Source organism: Sorex fumeus, unplaced genomic scaffold, assembly GCF_029834395.1.
Source record: "Sorex fumeus unplaced genomic scaffold, SorFum_2.1 ptg000009l, whole genome shotgun sequence".
Lineage (NCBI taxonomy): Eukaryota > Metazoa > Chordata > Mammalia > Eulipotyphla > Soricidae > Sorex > Sorex fumeus.
In genome coordinates, this window is record NW_026606066.1 from 15,064,306 (window position 1) to 15,083,009 (window position 18,704).

General features: G+C 36.0%; 1 protein-coding gene across 3 annotated transcripts in view; it reads right to left on the minus strand.

The window, feature by feature from the left end:
• The window catches only part of KCNH7 (potassium voltage-gated channel subfamily H member 7), a 462,509-nt gene that overhangs the window by 206,646 nt on the left and 237,159 nt on the right, over nucleotides 1–18,704 (minus strand). The gene's annotated exons all lie outside the window — the stretch shown is intronic.

Sequence of the window (18,704 nt, forward strand, 5' to 3'; positions counted from 1 at the left end):
AACAACCTCGGGTAACTAGGGCTAAAACTAAGAAAACAGTGAAAGATGACACAGAAGAAATTAGCATACTTCAGGATTTTTTATCAAGCTGATAAAAGGTGGCTTTCAGAGAGAACACACACTATCACACTCATGGCATAGGAACAGGAGCTTAAAATATACATAAGAAAAAGAGAAATGAAATTCCTTAATATGTAAAGATAATCTATTTCTCCATAAACTTTAGCAACTGTAACTGTGAAAAAATAGGACTGGCATACAGAAAAAGTTTTAAATTTGTAAAATATTCTTGCAGTTATTTTTAAATGATCATCTTTGAAAAATAATCTTCACTGTATTGATAAAATAAATGATTTTCCTATCAGAAAGATCCTTAGATACTTGGAGAGCAAGTTCAGGGATGTTGACTCTTAAGTGCTTCTTCCTAACACATTCTTCAACAAGTGGACATGTCTAAAACCTATTCAGGCTTCTCAGTGCTTCTCGGTGCTACTCATTTCAATATATGAGTATAAGTATGTTCAAAGCATGTAAATAACTGTTATCCCATAAAGCAGAACATGGTCATAAATATAAAAATGAAGTAAAAGTATAAAAATGTAAATAGAGGAAGCTTTGAACCGTAGGGGTCAATTCCAGTACTTTCATTAAAGTTCAAACCTTTCCACTGGCATTTAATAAATTTAATTCTCTGAAAGGCTGTAAGAACTAACCTTAGGGACTCCATATTAGCCATAATCCCACAATGTAATGATTTAATGCTAAGCAGGCATATTAGGCGGATATCCAGGTTTATCTTTAACCTAGCTAACACAATCACTGGCATAAGTTCTAGGAAAGCAGAAGAATAAGTAAAGGTTACAGGATCATAAAAGGCAAAGCGGCAGACTATAGTCTAAAAGGGGGAAAGGAAGTCAAATTGGGTAATCTGAGTTAGCAAGTGAGAGAAACAAGGAAAGGATAGACCAAACAAGAAAAAAACAGGAACATAGCGTCCTGGGAGGGAGCCAGTCCAAGGCAGGAAGGTCGAAACCCAAGTAAAGGGATAAAAGAGGATGCTTGCAGGGAGACGAGGTCGCACTCTGTGCAGGGGACCCTGGTCCACCAGTAAGTATGCTTGATGTGAATAAAGAACTTCTTTGTTCGCATTTTTGACTCTGTCTTGTTCCTTGGATCTTGGACCCTAACATTCCCCTCAATTTTAATTGAGCGATAGCACAGCGGGTAGGGCATTTGCCTTGCACATGGCTGATCTAGGTTTGATTCCTCCTACCGAGAATATCCCAGCCCCCCAGCAGAGCCTGGCAAGCTTCCAGTGGCATATTCGATATGCCAAAAACAGTAACAAGTCTCACAATGGAGAGGTTACTGGTGCCCATTTGAGCAAATCAATGAACAATAGGAGGACAGTGACAGTGACAGAATTCAAATCAACATCCTTTACTAATAAACAATTAGTAATTTTTCTTGTGGGGTGGGAAGAAGATCTCCTCTGTAAATACCACATGATTTGATAAAGCAAAACAAAAGCCTTGGATAGAGAAAAATCCAACAGTCCCACCACCAGAGATACCCTTTGGAGAATTACTTTTAACAGTAGAGGTAAAGAGAGTGAAAGTTGTTTGTGAATATAAAGTGGATATAGTTTTAAGCACTGTATCCAATGGACCCTGAGATATACAGCAAGAAGACTAAGAATCTTATATGGAAGTATTTAAAGGACATACAGAGGCTTGTATGATAGTCTTACTGAGAATGAAATAAATGAGAGTAAGAGATGTTTTTGGAAAATGTTAGAAATTTTGTTTATGTTAATAGTATGCAAATTGAGTAACAGGATGTTTATTAACATTGTTTTATTATAGTTAAAGCTCAAAGAACATGTTTTTCTCAAGCTTTGAAAAATGAGAAGTGATCATGATGAATAATGATGGTAGATGTCAGACAAGTGAAATTTGGTAAATCGCAGGATATGTTTCTAATTTATAAGCAGAACAACTCCCTTCCATCATGATATCAAATTATAGTCTTTATTTGAACTTTAAGTAAACATTAAATTAATTTAATGTTAATTAAATTAACCTAAATGTTAAAATCTGCTTGGGTATTTTTAAAAAAATTGAACCCATAACTCATGCATAGGATATTGTACAACCTAATATTGTTGATTCCACTTTTATATCCGTAAATGATGGGAAAGACTTTAATAAATCAAATTACAATGTATAGCTATTTATAGAACTGCATGAAATATATGAATGACTGAGCAACACAATAATCACTACTTGTACAGCTTAGCAAAAATAGAATCATTATTTTACTACATCCTTTAGTGAGTTATTTGGGGCACATTCCTTTGGAGGTGAGAGCTTAGTCTCTAAAATGAGGAAAGGCATTACAGGTCATTTTTACTGTCCTTTCTAATCATGGAAAGTTACCTTTTATCTTACTGCAAATATTTTTTTTAAAAAAGAAGCATATTTAAATGCAAGTTTCTCCCAGATGCAAATTTTATTTCATAACATGGTATCTTGTTAGACCACCTGACTGAAAAATCTGTATTTATTTTGTTTAGTAGTTGCAATTGTTGGCGAAAATAACATGGTAAATGGCAGGAGTAAGACTAACACAATGCCATATGTATTAACTGATTGGTATTTGGCTTGCTTTATCATTTTAAAAATTGCAATAAATCCATCAAGATGCCTAAAGCTATTTTACTACAAAGACATCCACCTGGCCCAGACAAATGAAAAGCAATGACAAGAGCCCGTTGTTAAAGAGTAAACTGCTGAATTGGAATCTTTTCCCCTTCCCCTCAGGCTTCTCATCTGAAAATGATAAGCAGTGTCTGACAGAAGGCCTGGGGAGATCACCATGTAAAAGCCAGCTTGCAAAAAGTAAAATGGGATGGATAAACTGAAGGGCCATTGAGACAGGGCTGGATAAGCATGGCTGCACAACATTGCCCTTTGCAGTCTGTGATTTATGAGATAGGTGATTCTGAAAGGTCAAGATGACCTCTGCTGGGACAGAATGTAAGACTCCGTTTTGCCTTACAAGTAGATTGTTGCCCCTGGTGATTTGATTTGGGATGTTAAGCTGAGATATGTTATCCCAAACAACCTGCCAATCTTTCTTTTTTTTTTTTTTCTTTTAGGATTCCAGAGCTCCTCATTAAAATGATGATGAACCAGGGAAGCATTATTCCAAACCCTGTTCTCTGGTGTGAAGCTAACACTTCAGTAAGGATTAGTAGCTATAAAACACAAAATATCATTTCAGGAACTGGTAGAGTAAATTCTATTACACAATTTGTTTGAAGCTTTCTGCCCTTTTAGTTTTGGAACCAGGCCAGAGATACAGAGAGCTCTACTTTGGAGACTGGATTTTCAGCGACTCAGCTTTGAAGTCAGCCCTGCTGAAGAGGGCTGGCAATGTCTTGGTTTTTGTTACCTTACTCTACTACAGGCTTGGTTCACTGAGTTAATTGACTTGTAAAATTTGGGACAGATAAATTCACTTCCTCATTAGATCTAATAAACATCATTTCGACTGGTAACAAAATGTTGAAACGATAGTAAAATAGAGGAATTGATGGTCATTAATGAGTTGTGTGATGTGGCACAACTAGAACATTTTCAAATCCTCATCTTTAACTGAGCAAGGGGATTGATAAAGTATGTTTTCTGAACATCATCTTGGTACGAGATGAGATTCCTATCTAGGAAGCAAAAGAAGCAACAGCTCAAGGTGAGTTCAATACAACAGTTTGCCCAGAAATCTCACCATATTTACAACTTTCTAAATATTATATTTGAATAGCTTAGGAAGAGTGAGGGCTGGAGCCATAGCACAGTGGGTAGGGCATTTGCCTTTCATGCAGCTGACCCTGATTCAATTCCTCCATCCCTCTCAGAGAGCCCAGCAAGCTGCCCAAAAGTATCCTGCCCACATGGCAAAGCCTGGCAAGTTACCCATCATGTACTCAATATGCCAAAAACAGTAACAAGTCTCACAATGGAGACATTACTGGTGCCCGCTTGAGCAAATCAATGAACAATGGGATGACAGTGGTACAGTGCAGGAAGAGTGAGACATTTATTATCTCTTCGGGCATATAAAATGGAGACAACTTCTGTCAAATATGTTAAATTTAATATTGAATCATCAGTTGTAGTTTTCAAGTTTTAAGGCAACCTATTTAAACAAGACTTGCTACTAGCTGAGAATTGTTTGTTTTTAATTTATAACTAGAGAAATTTTTATTCCCCAGGATTTACAGATGCTTCAGGTAAGGAAATAGATGAGTATTATAAAATTAGTTGAATATTTATTAAAAGACAGAATTCTTATAATAAAGAGTAGGACATTTCGATCTGAGGCAGAAAAGTTAGTTGTGCAGGAGCCTGTTAGGAGTAGTAAAAAAACATTTTCCTATTAATTTCACAAAATATCAGTTAAATTTCAGGCATAGCTGCATTTCTCTCGGAGTTATTTTATGCGTATACAAATCTTGGAAATGCAAAAAGACCAAAAAATCTTCGAATTGTAGGAAGATCCATTATTGTCAATTTAGTTAATAAGTAGAGTATTAAGCAAAGTTTCTAAAATAGGATTACTCTATCTCTTTTTAAATAAGAAAAACATAGTGAACCTTAGGTGCTAACCTAAAATACTTTTATTACAATAGAATGAAAAATGTAAAAATGCATAAAGTTCAGAATTAATTTCAAATGTCCACAATTCTTACACATTTACAACCAAGTTGCATATATAAGGTCAATAAAAACCGGAATACAAACACTAAACCTTTGAAATGAGTACTGGTAATTTCACATGATTGATCATGTTGTCTTGCTGGATAAAGCCATCAATAAGAAGAGGTATTAATCTCTCAATAAAACTATCAAAAATAAGTATAGAGGCCTGGAGAAATAGTACAGGAGTTGAGGCACTTATCTTGCATGCTGCTAAACTGGTTTGATCTGGCTTGGTCCCTTGGTCAGGGTTGAAACCTGATCTGAAAAAGCAAACCCCTAACTATAGCTCCTTGTAGTCCTAATCCTGACCCCTACCCCAAATAATGTAAATGTAAAGCACGTATGTAATGTAAATGTAAAGCACATATAATAATGTAATGTAAAGCACACTGACCACTGGCTATAGGTATCTTTGTATATAGGCTTGCAGACCATCTTGTGAAACCAATGGAACAAAATCTATTTCAGATTGCTAAATCTTTCAAATTGTCGAAAGGGGCAATATTCATGATCAATAATATTAGCACTGTAGCACTGTCCTCTCTTTGTTCATCAATTTGCTCGAGCGGGCACCAGTAACTTTTAACAACAAATTGTGAGATTTGGTTTTTTTTTTTCCCCTTTATTTTATTTATTTTTTTAAAGTTGTAGATTTACAATTTTTTGTGCTTTGGTTTCAATTATACAATGATCAGATACCCATCCCTCCACCAGTGCCCATTTTCCACCACCATGGATAATATCCCTCCCACCCCCATACCCCCATCCCCCCTGTCTCTGTGGCAGGGCAATCCCCTGTGTTCTCTCTCTCCTTTTGGGTGTTGTGGTCTGCAAAAGAGGCATTGAGTGGCAAACATGTTCAGTCCATAGTCTACTTTCGACATGCATCTCCCCTCCTGGGAGGATCCTCCAAACATCCTTTATTTGGTGCTCCCTTCTCTATCTGAACTGCCCTTTCCTCTAGGATACCCGGCTGGCCTCTAAGTTATGGAGTAATCCTCCTGGTGCTGATCTCAGCTATTCTTGGGTATTAATCTCATACTTTGTTACTTTACATCCCCCAGATGAATGCAATCTTTCTATGTCTATCCCTCTCTTTCTGACTCATTTCACTTAGCATGATACTTTCCATATTGTACCACTTGTATGTAAATTTCATGACTTCATCTTTTCTAACAGCTACATAGTACTCCATTGTGTAGATGTACCAAAGTTTCTTTAACCAGTTATCTGTTCTTGGGCATTCAGGTTTCTTCCAGTTTCTGGCTATTGTAAAGAGTGCTGCAATGAACAAACAAGTGCAGATGTCACTTCGACTATACATTTTTGCCTCTCTGGGATATATTCCCAGGAGTGGTATTGCTGGGTCAAATGGGAGCTCAATTTCTAATTTTTTAAGAATCGTCCATACTGTTTTCCAGAAGGGCTGAACCAGTGGACATTCCCACCAACAGTGAAGGAGTGTCCCTTTCTCGCCACATCCACGCCAGCATCGGTTGCTTTTGTTCTTTTGAATGTGGGCCAGTCTCTGAGGTGTGAGATGGTATCTCATTGTGGTTTTGATCTGCATCTCCCTGATGATTAATGATGTAGAGCATTTTCTCATGTGCTTTTTTGCCATTCGGATTTCTTCTTTGAGAAAGTTTCTGTTCATTTCATTGCCCCATTTTTGGATGGGGTTGGATGTTTTCTTCTTGTGGAGTTTAACCAGTATTTTGTATATCCTGGATATCAACCCCTTGTCAGATGTGTATTCGGTGAATATCCTTTCCCATTCTGTAGACTGTCTTTGTATTTTGGTCACTGTTTCTTTGGAGGTGCAGAAGCTTCTTAGTTTAAGATAGTCCCATTTATCTATCTCTGTTTTCACTTGCTTGGCCAGTGGCGTGGCATCTTTGAAGATACCATTAGCTTCAATGTCATGGAGGGTTTTGCCAACTTTATCTTCAATGTACCTTATGGTTTCTGGTCTGATGTTGAGGTCTTTAATCTATTTTGATCTTACTTTTATACATGGTGTTAGGCAGAGTTCTGAGCCTATTTTTTTGCATGTAGCTGTCCAGTGATTCCAACACAATTTATTAAAGAGGCTTTCCTTACTCCACTTCACATTACTTGCACCTTTATCGAAGATTAGATGAGCATATGATTGAGGGGAGATGTCAGTGTATTCAACCCTGTTCCATTGGTCTCCAGTTCTGCCTTTGTTCCAGTACCATGCTGTTTTAATTATTACTGCTTTGTAGTACAGTTTGAAGTTCGGGAGGTTGATTCCTCCCATTTTCTTTTTCCCAAGAATTGCTTTAGCTATTCGTGGGGGCTTATTGTTCCATATAAATTTCAGGAGTGTTTGCTCCATTTCTTTGAAGAATGTCATGGGTATCCTTATAGGGATTGCATTGAATTTATACAATGCTTATTGTTACTGTATTTGGCATATCTAGCATGTCATGGGTAGCTTGCCAGGCTTTGCCGGGCAAATACTCTCAGTAGTTTGACGGGCTCTCCGAGAGGGGCGGAGGAATCGAACCTGGATCAGCTGCGTGCAAGGCAAACTCCCTACCCACTGTGCTATCGCTGTAGCAATCATATTAATATCTTTTATTATAGTATATGAATATATACAAACAAACACTGTCCTCCCATTGTTCATTGATTTGCTCGATTAGGCCCAGTAACTTCTCCATTTTGAGACTTGTTGTTACTGTGTTTGGCATATTGAATACACCACGGGGAGTTTGCCAGGCTCTGCTGGGCAGGTGAAATACTCTTGGTAGCTTGCTGGGCTCTCCGAGAGTGGCGGAGGAATCGAACCCGGCTTGGCCAGGCTGGCTGTGCGCAAGGCAAACGCCCTACCATTGTGCTGTCGCTCAAAATAAAATATATAACTAAAATCTGTAAATGTCTTTATGTTTTCCAGCTCAACATTACTAACAAATAAAAAAGTTTACAAAACTTATTTGATTTTCAGAATTTATTGCATTTAGAATTATAGACAGAGGTCTAAAGACCTCTTGTATAATATGTTTGATGATTTTTCAGTATGCTTTGATGATGTTTTTTATATTCTGTAAAACTTCCACGCAATGCAATGTAGTGCATAAATTGAGATTGTTGTAACATTGGCTTTAAAGTAAAAAACAGATAGATAGATTAGATAGATAGCTTTTTATATCAGTCATTACAATATAGGAAAAATTTAACATTTGCTATTTTCTGATAACCTATCTTTGAACTTTTAAGAGGCTTGGATCTTGCTTTGAGAAAAGGTAAAAAAAACACTGAGTCAAGAAGGTGGACCTTGTATTACCATCTAACATTGTTCAAATCTTGAAGTATCAGGAGGGGTAAGAGTGATAGTGCAGGGGTAGGGTGCTTGCCTTGCACAAGGCAGACCCAGTTTTGATCCCCAAAACTCCACATCGTTTATTGAGCTTGCCAGTCATGATCTCTGAGCACAGAGGCAGGAGTGAGCCGTGATCATTGTTGAGAATGCCCTCCTCCCCAACATAAACAGAAAAATTGGAGATTTTTCAGAGCTTTTGCAGAGGACTGAAATTTAATCAGATGACCTGTGTATGTCCTCGAGGTAGTTACTAAAGTAGCTATGGAAGTATGTGAGAAATTGACACATTTTGAACTCATTCTTTGGTCTTTATAAACTTTATCCCGTATGAAATCTATTATAAGCTAAGAAATCAAGATCTTTGAACACAGGTGCCATAATTCAAGCCATGGTCTTAGATGTGATACTTTTCAAACCTGAAATCATCTTCAATGATCCACTTCAGTCAATTGATCTGATGATCGTAACCATATTAGTAATGCCAAAATAGTTCTAGTAAAAGGAATGTACAGCAGAACTGAGTCTAAATTGCAGAGTTTTGAGAAAATTAATGACTTTGCTTTTACCTTATTAAATTTGAGATACAAAAAATATCAAAGAAAAACCTCTCATGAAGTAAATTACTGGTATCATGATAATGGTTTCTTTTTTGATTTCATTTTATTTCTGAAAAATAAAGTCAAACTTTGAGATCAATAAAAAATCAAAAGTTGAAAGTTAATTTGAAATTAATAGAGTAATATTTTTGATATCTAAGAATAAATATTTTTCAATATATCATAGAAGCCCATTACATTTTGAAAATAAGAAACAGTGTATCAACTGTATTTATTGTCACCTATTCTATACTTATTTTCCCATCATCATTGCAAACAAGATTAGTCAGGACCATATGTCCAATTTAAACTCTGATTTATATACTATCCATAATTTTCCCACAAAGGAATAGCATTATATCAAATTCTATTGCCTAAGTGTTAGTTTAAGAAATGCTCTCATTTGGTGTTAAATTAATTCATATACATGAATACTGCCATGGTATAGCTGTTTTATTTTGTCTATTATTTATGTATTTAATTTTCTATTTGTTTATTAAGCTATTTACTCCATATTTACGAGTGATCTACCAAATCCATAATGGAAACTTGTATGGGCTTCATCAAACACTGACTACATTTGTTTTTCAGATGGGAGATATTTTAGGCTCTGATAATATTTTTCTTGGGAATTTTCACTGGGGTGTAGAATCAAACAAAAAAAATATAACACAATGAAATAAGGTTTCTTAAAAGTAGGTTTGCATTTTAGTGGATACGGTACATGCCCACAATAACTTCTCAGATTTAATGAAAGCTTACTGTGAAAGAATTCATTCAGCCTTCAAGTAACAAAAATTTCTAAGATTTTCTTTAATATAAATTTTATGCTGAAACTTTTGTTCTTATAACATTAAGTTTTTAATATAGTATATTTGAAGCTGCATCAAAAGCATTTATTTTTAGTTATATACACATATGTGCTGCCATTTCTACCCTATCTATGTTCTTGTAAAACCTTTAAAATAATATAGATTCCTTCTTCCAGCTTTGTCTAGAAGATATATCAGCGTGTGTGATGATAATTAGAAAGTAAAAGAGCACATTCCCCTTTTTCTCTACAGTGACTCTCTATGGAGTCAACACTTACTTTTAAATGATACGTATTATCTCTTTCTGCCTTGCCTTTGCATCCCTAAGATGTCAAATTCACTTAACATGTAGTTTTTAAAATAATTTTTCTTTAGGATGGGAGCCTTCCAAGTAGTGCTCAGGGAGCCCTGGGGCCACTATTCTTAACACTTGGCTAAATCGGCCATATGATTGGTTCAGTGCAGTTAGGTGATGCTGTACTGCTGAGTCTTTATAACTTTTTCATACTCTGAAAATGATGAGTTAGTATATATAACAGAAATAAAATAGCTGAGAGATGTTTGAATGCTGCTATATATACGAAAAAATATTTTCTCAGGAAGCAGCTTTACATCTGCAATATCTGACATTAAAACCAGTTATTCTACTATAGAGCAATCATAGTGTCACTGGCAAAATGTGCCTCTTTCTTCCTCAGTTCCTCTACTGAAGATTCTATTATAAAGACAGTGAAAGATAGATGAATAAATATGAAAAGCACTGTTGCACAGGTATGTCATGAATAGACAATGGTATCAACACCTCTGAATTGCCCTCATCACATTTTTTCTTAATTTTTAATTTTTTAAAAATGTTTGACTGCATCTGGCTGACTCCTGGCTTTGTGGGCTTTGTACTTATGGACGACTTCTTGGGTCTTTGGGGACCATAATGGGTATGAGGAGACGATAGCAGGGTTAGCCACATAAGAGGCAATCATCTTTTCTTCACCCTCCTTCTCCACCTTCTTACAGAAGCTAAACTATGATACATGGAAAAGATTTAGGAGGAAAAGTAACAATCAGCAAAAACAAATTTTTGGAGAGAAAAATATAAACTATTTTTGTGGATTCACAGCTCCCAAATTATCTGTTGATATAGACTACACAGATTCTTTTTCATATTTAAAGGGAAGTAGATCTAAAGGTTGTTGACTTTATTACTATTCCCCAATTGAATAATGAACATAATGCTATTAACTAAGTGAATTATTGCTGTAGCTTTTTCTATGTACCCTCCCCCAAAACAAAAGTTGGATGTTTTTCAGATTGAGAAGTATTAAAAAATAACAATTTGATGAGGTCAAAATTGACTTTTTAAATTCATAATTCATTTGATATATTTTAGAATTCACTTCTCTAATAACAATACTGAGTGTCAGTTACCTTGTTTATCCACCTGCCTTTCTCTTCCTGTAATAAACGGCAGGTAATCAGTCTACGAGTCAGAAATGATTTATAGGCCATGATATTTCTTTTATATTCTGTTTCACCCAATTATATTTTCATAAGTAGATAATTTGAGAGTAAATATGGCCCCATAAATGTTTTGTTTTAAATGTTAGAACCTGCAGTAGAGGCTTCACTCCTCTTTACCTTACAAGAATTATGCAGAAGTAATTCATCAAGAATTCCTGGTAGTAAGTGCCAGTTATGGCACTATTCAGAGTAGAAACTAAAAACTACATAAATCAAAAAATAAAGGGGGAGTCTAGAAAGCATACTTCATTATTTATTGAACAAAATTCTGCCCTAAAAAGATAATTTCTTTGTCAAGAAACAGAATAGACTTCTCTTAGTAGCCAGGATGTATTATTATAATTCTGAAATTAAGAGGTATATGTTTATGCGTGAATACAATTACATCTAAGAGAGTTATCATCAAGATTAATGAATCATAGTAATAGCAAGGAGCAAAGTGAGGAAGCTCCAAAATCTTTTAATTTTTTTATTTATTGGAGGGTTTGGCCCAGAACTAGTGATTGTCAGGATCTATCTAGAATCTGTGCTCACAGACAGACACTTCTAGCAGTGCTTGGAGGACCATGAGGTGAATGGGATTGCAAGATTTTACCTTAACCTGTGTACTACATTTTCGGTCTCTCAAATAGTTACTTTTATCCCCATTAAAGATGATATTTTCATGGGTTTAATGTGTATGATCCTAGAAATATTGAGATAAGTTCTTTCAATCCCCCTTTTCTTGAGAATAAAAAGGCCCTCCCGTTGATCATCGATTTGCTCGAGCGGGCCCAGTAACGTCTCCATTGGAGACTTTGTTGTTACTGTGTTTGGCATATCGAATACTCTCGGTAGCTGTATATATATATATATATATATATATTTAATTTTAGGCACCATGATTATAATACTGTTAATGATAATATTTCATGTGCAGCCCAAGTGATGATACAGAGGGTAGGGCATTTGCCTTGCACAAGGCCAACCAGGTTTAATCCCCAGTGCCCCATATGACTTAGCACAGCCAGGAATAATTCCTGAGCGCAGTATCCCATATGCCTAAGCACAGGCAGGAATAATTCCTGACCGCAGAACCAGGAGTGGCCCCTGAGCATTGCGGGGTGTGGCCCAAAAAGCAAAAAGTAAAAAAAAAAAAAATTCATGTGTAACCCATCACAAACCCACTATCAGTTTGTCCACTTCCTGACACCATTTACCCAGTGCTTCAACCTTCCCTAACTTATGCCCCAACTTCCCTCTTCTAAGGTAAGCTTCCTACTAAACACCAGTTCTCTGTTTTTGTTGTCTCTGGGCAGCTGGTATACCCCGACTTTGTTTCCAGATAACCCACTTATAAAGATAGCATTCTGTAACTGATTCTCCTCTTGTTAACTCACTTCAGTCAACATGATATTATCCATATCCATCCATGTAAGAGCAAATTGCATGATTTCATCTTTTGTTAAAGCCAAGTAGTATTTCACTTAATATATAATTTAATAGATATATAATGGAATTATATATTATGTATAATACATATAAATATCATATATATAATAGTTTTTATATCTAGTCATCTGTTCTTGTGCACTTGGGTTGTTTCCAAAGTTTGGCTACTGTGGACAGGGATGTGATGAACATCTCTCAAAAAAACAAAAAAGGAAAAGAAAAAGAAAAATGTAAACAACCTAAGCATTAAGCTTCCATATGACCCAACAACTTCTCTTCTTGGCATCATAGGTCCTCAGAATACTATTTAAAAAAGATATCTGCATTCCAAATATAATATTTAAAAAGGAAAATAAATTGAGAATAATATTTTGTAGTGAGATTTTAATTGCATTTTGTAGAGCACAAGAGGGGCAGGAGTTATAGTAGAGCAGATAGGGCATTTCATGAGGTTGAACCTGTTTGATCCCCTGCATCCTATATTGTGCCCCAAGCATTGCCAGAAGTAATTCCTGAGTGCAGAGCCAGGAGTAAATCCTGGGTGTTGGGTGTGGACAAAAAAATTCATATGACTTAGTCATCTGGCTCATGGAAGAAATCAGAAGTTTAGGAGATCTTTTTTACAAAGTAGCTCTTTGTAACTTATTCACACATTGAAGACTGACATTTTATATAGGATTTTTTTTGAAAAAAAAATACCCCCTAGTGACAAAGTAAACTTTAAAATAACATGTAACAAAAGAAGTACTGAATATTCACATTTGATACTTGAGTAGGTTTTGTTAAAAATATTAAGTATTAACTGACTAACCTCTATTAATAACATTACTGTTATTACTTCTGTAATATCTCCATACTTACACACAATCTTTTAGATGTGTGGTATATTGTTGTTAAAGCAATTTTACATTAAAGTAAGAACTGTAGGTTGGCAAATGAATGGCGGAAAATAATCTTTACAATAAACAAGAAAGCAAAGCAGTGTGAGGAAAGCTAAATTAGCTTGTTCAGTGCAGAATTACTACATGAATAGTGCCCTGATGGTCGTTAAGTGAATAGCTTTCTATGAGAAGTCTTAAGTACAGGAAAGAAAAGAGACATTTAGGGGCTGGAGTGATAGCATAGCGGGTAGGGCATTTGCCTTGCACACGGTCGACCTGGGTTCGATTCCCAGCATCCCATATGGTCCCCTGAGCATCACCAGGAGTGATTCCTGAATGCAGAGCCAGGAGTAACCCCTGAGCATCACCAGGTGTGACCCAAAAAGAAAAAAAAGAGAGAGACATTTAGCTGTGGAATCTGGAAGAAGTAGAAAATGGTTACTAGAGACTTTTCTATAGAAAAACACTTGGAAATAATTTTGTCCCACCTAAATCAAAATGATTTCAAAAGTTTCCAATCACAACATGCAATGAAAGAAGATAACTTGTTCTAGGCATTTATATTGGCACACTTGAGTGGGAGTAGAGTGGCACCCTAAAAACTCTTGGCAAGTGTGATAGCTGTGAATAGGAGAACGTATAAATATTTTCAAAACTGTGACTGGAGTCAAAAACAGAGAGAAACTTTTGAGATCTATATTTGTGCACTAACCTAAAAGAGCCTATAGTTATGGGAATCTGGATGGATCTATGCCTAACATATATTGCACTGGAAGGTGCAGAGATATTTAGAGCCAGAAAAAGAGCAAGGAAAGACAAATGGAGGGGCATATTCTCAAGTATTCCTTATGCCCAGGGCAAGTATTTCAGAGTTCATTCTTTAGTCTTCTCTGGACACCTAAATTGGTAGAAAGTCCTTTGTCTAATATAACAGCTCTAAGTCTTCTAGGTTATATTGATCTCCATTTCTACTGTGATTAATCTAGTAACTGCCATTTCCAAATTGGACAAATCCAATATTTCCATTCCTACACATGCCCACTCTTCACTTTCCTTCCTTGCATATTTTTCAGACTAGTTTTTTAAATTAGTAAATGAGAGCAAGCCATTAAGTTATTCAATGGCTTTTCAATAAAGCCATAAAATTCAGAATGTTGGCCATCACCTGTATGGGCCACCATATGGCGTTTAACTGTCATCTAACATTTGAAGTCATCACAACCATTCTCTTCTCCACTCACTCTTTGAGCTGTTACAAACATTCTCTACCTGGAACATGGTACATGTAACACCCCCAATTTCTGCTTATGGGTAACTGCACATTGATTCCTTTCCTTTGAATGCATTTCCCAGGAAATTTAGGGTTGACTCAATTTTCATCTTATGAGCTCAATTAATCTCCTATTTCTTAGGGAGAGCTTCCTTAAAAAATGAACTCACTTCTCCCAACAAACTTGCTTTCTTTATACATCATCTAGTTTATTGTCTACAACACATCTAAAATTGATGATTTTTATTATATTAATTTGTATTTTGCCCTGTCACATTAAAATGTAATTTTTAACAATACAGTGGCTTCCCTTACATAGTTTATGACTATGTAACTGTATAACTGTATAAACCGTATAACTTTATAAACCTCATAAACTGTTTGTAACTATAAACCTGTTAACTATTTTAGCATATAAGCATAAAGAAGTAACTCAATGATTTCCTAATTTAGAAGAACTATATTCTTTTGGAGAAAATTCAAAGACCTGGAGCATGCTTTGCATGTAGGAGCACTGACTTACCCCAGAACCACATGTTTGGCAAAACAGAGGAGAGTGTTTCCATACCATCATCCCCCTACCCAAAGGATCAACACTCTGTAGTCATTTTTACTGTTTCTATTTCAGGATCTCACTTTTACAAAAGTAAATTTTCCCCAGTAATAATACCTATTTATATATTGTGGAAAGAAAGCTTAAAAGCAAAATAGACAACTCATACAACATGAAAAGAAAAACAGTGTCCACTGTGATAAAATTAACTCATATACGATTAGTTGGGTGGAGCAATAGCACAGTGGTAGGGCATTTGTCTTGCATGGTTAAGCAGAGTGCGATTCCTCCATCCCTCTCGGAGTACCCGGAAAGCTACTGGGAGTATCTTGCCTGCACGGCAAAGCCTGGTAAGCTACCCATGACATATTAGATATGCCAAACACAATAACAAATCTCAAGATGAGGATCTTACTGGGCCCACTTGAGAAAATCGATGAACTGGAGAACAGTGCAGTGCTACAGTGCTACAGTTACTAGAAAGTGACTGACTAAATCAGTGAGTCGCCAAATGAACTTAGATTCCATGATCTCTAAATATTAAAAATGGTAAACTGAATCTATGTGATTGCCACATAAAATCTATTAAAATGTTAACTATTAAAATTGAAGTTTTTCTGGAATATTTTATATTTTTAAAGTGGGACGGAATTCTTATTTTCATTTCGAATTTTTTAATTCTTTTCTTTATTTATTTTTAGTGAGTCATTGTGAGGTACAGTTACAGACTTACAAACTTTCGTGCTTATGTTTCAGTGATACAATGATCAAGTACCCAACCCTCCATCAGTGCCAATTCATTCCATCTTGAAGTTTAAGCCTCATTTCTAATACATTTTTCCCCTCTTCAAGCAAGAATCAAAACAGACATTATTCCTGTGAGCAGGTCTCTCTTCCTCTTATTCATTATACTCCTAGTTCTGGTACTCTTTGGAAGCTGCTTACACAAAACCCATTAAAAACCTTCTGAAAATCTTGTTTAAAGACTTGTGAATGTTGAGATAAGAGCAATAATTCAAGGGGAATCACAGAATCCATGAGTATCACATTCTACTTTTAATTTCCTTTTACTAGAGTGATGGAGGTGGGGAGAGAAATGGAGAGAGCAAGCAGTATTCTCTTCCATTTAACAAAAACACTGACAAAGAAACAGTTAAGAATAGTGTGTGAGGTTGGTAGGGTGATTCAAGTCTCCCACAGCTGAAAGGTTACTTAATTCAGAGTTTTATTGAGTTTCCTGATCTATTCTGAGTCTCCTGATAGACAAAGGTTTCACCCACATTCTGCAATCAGCACTAGTGTTATATTAAGGCGAGGAGGCTGATGTGTTAGTAAGTATATTAGCAAGTAAAGAGTTAGAAACCCTCAGAGGCAGGGAGGACATACTTAAGTAGCAGAGTCCAGCCTTATGAATAGAGTCCCCAGACATGTGAGGAAGAATGGAATGGGAGAATTATCATTTCTTCAGGTCTTCTCTATGACTCTTCCACAAAATCTGAAGTGCTTTGGGAGAATTCATCGTTAACTAAGGACAGGAAGCATACAATTTCTACAGGAGCAACAGGTGCCAAGATTCAACTGAGTCCAGAGGAATCAAAGTGTCAAGGTGCTTGTCTTGCAAGTCAGTCTTGTTTTCATACCTTGCACTGCCTAGGGTCCTCTGAGCACCATCATTGGTGGCCCCAAATGTCTCCTCCCCTTGCCTCCAGGAAAGATTCAGTTAATCTCTTCAGCATAATCAAACAAAAGCTGAAAACATTGGCTGCAATTTATAATCTTCTTGTTGGTGACCCCAAGGTCTTTACTTACTTCCTTAAAAATGTAACAATATTTTGGAGCTGGAGAAGTAGCACAGCGGGTAGGGCATTTGTCTTTCACGCGGCCGACCCGGGTTCGATTCCCAGCATCCCATATGGTCCCCTGAGCACCGCCAGGGGCAATTCCTGAGCACAGAGTCAGAAGTAACCCCTGTGCATTGCTGGGTGTGACCCAAAAAGCAAAAAAAAAAGTAACAATATTTTATTTGCCTATATGTATTATTAAAAATATGTCATATGTTCAGGTGTTTACTACAGGCTACGTTATTTACACTGCCTTGATAAAAAGAGGAGGCACAAACTCGCCCCATAGATACCTCAGCTCTGTACTATGAATGGGGGTGACATGGAAAAATTATAAAATAAAATGATGCTAGATATATTTGCTACTTGTTTCTATTGTGGTTTCTAGCCTGGAATGTCTTGTTATTCATCTTCTGTTTAGTTAGTGAATATTTCAAATAGAAATGTTTCTTGACAACAAAATATTGATGTATCTTTGACATCCCAGCAACAAAATCTACACCGGAGCATATTTTAACATCATGCAAATGAAATAAGAATGACAATATATTATTTCTATTCTTTACATTTAGACACATCTAATTTTAATGAAAACATTTTATTTATTAATAACCAACAAGTCCACTACACATAAATACATTGTATTACCAAAGGATCAAAGAGTAAATATTTAAGTTTTGGTGGAGCATAGAATATTGTATAGAATCATTTCATTGATTCTAACAACCTGTTAAAAAGATAAAAATCAGTTTCAGTTTCCGTGGTCATATGAAAATAAGTTTTAGACTAAATTTTATCTATAAACCTTAAAATGCTGGCGTTATTTTTTATATATTTTATATGTTTGCATATTGGATATGCCAAAAACAGTAACAACAAGTCTCACAATGGAGACATTACTGGGTGCGCTTGAGCAAATCGACGAACAACGGGAGGACAGTGCTATATGTTTGTACGGCAGAGCCTGTGAAGATACCTGTGACGTATTCGATATGCAAAAAATAGTAACAATAATGGGTTTCTTTCCCCTGTCCCAGAAAGAGCCACCAAAATGGCAGTGTTGGGAAAGACAAGTAAGGAGAGGCTGCTAAAATCTCAGGGCTGGGACGAATGGAGATGTTCCCGGGACCTGCTCAAGTAAACTGATAAACAACGGGATGACAATGACAGTGTTACAGTGATTTTATATGTTTAATTTTTTTTATAAATCATATAACAACTGATCATTAGAAATTAACTTTTGTTGATTTATCTCCTGCTAATTTCATTTGCCATTTTTTTTACATTTTGTTGGAGAAAGCAATATGAAATACATTTGTTATATGCTTGCCAAGAAGGCAGGTTCAGGGATGATAGGGACTCTGGGGACACTGGTGGTAGGATTGGTGTTGCAAAATTGTATGTCTGAAACAATTCTATTATGAAAGGCATTGTGAATCATAGTGTCTTAATAAAAATAGAAAAGAAAAAAGAAAGAAAAAGAGGGGTAATGATTATGATGATTAGAGTTGAACATAATCTCTAATGGATAAAAGTTAAGGTATGTTATGTCATTTTTATTTTTGCTAGTATCAGCATTTTAGTTTTTAACTGTGGCCAAACCTGGTAGTGCTCAGGGATTACTGCTGGCCTGGCATTCAAGGATAATTTGTGGCAAGAGTTGGGACCCATGTGGGGTTCTGAGTATCCAACA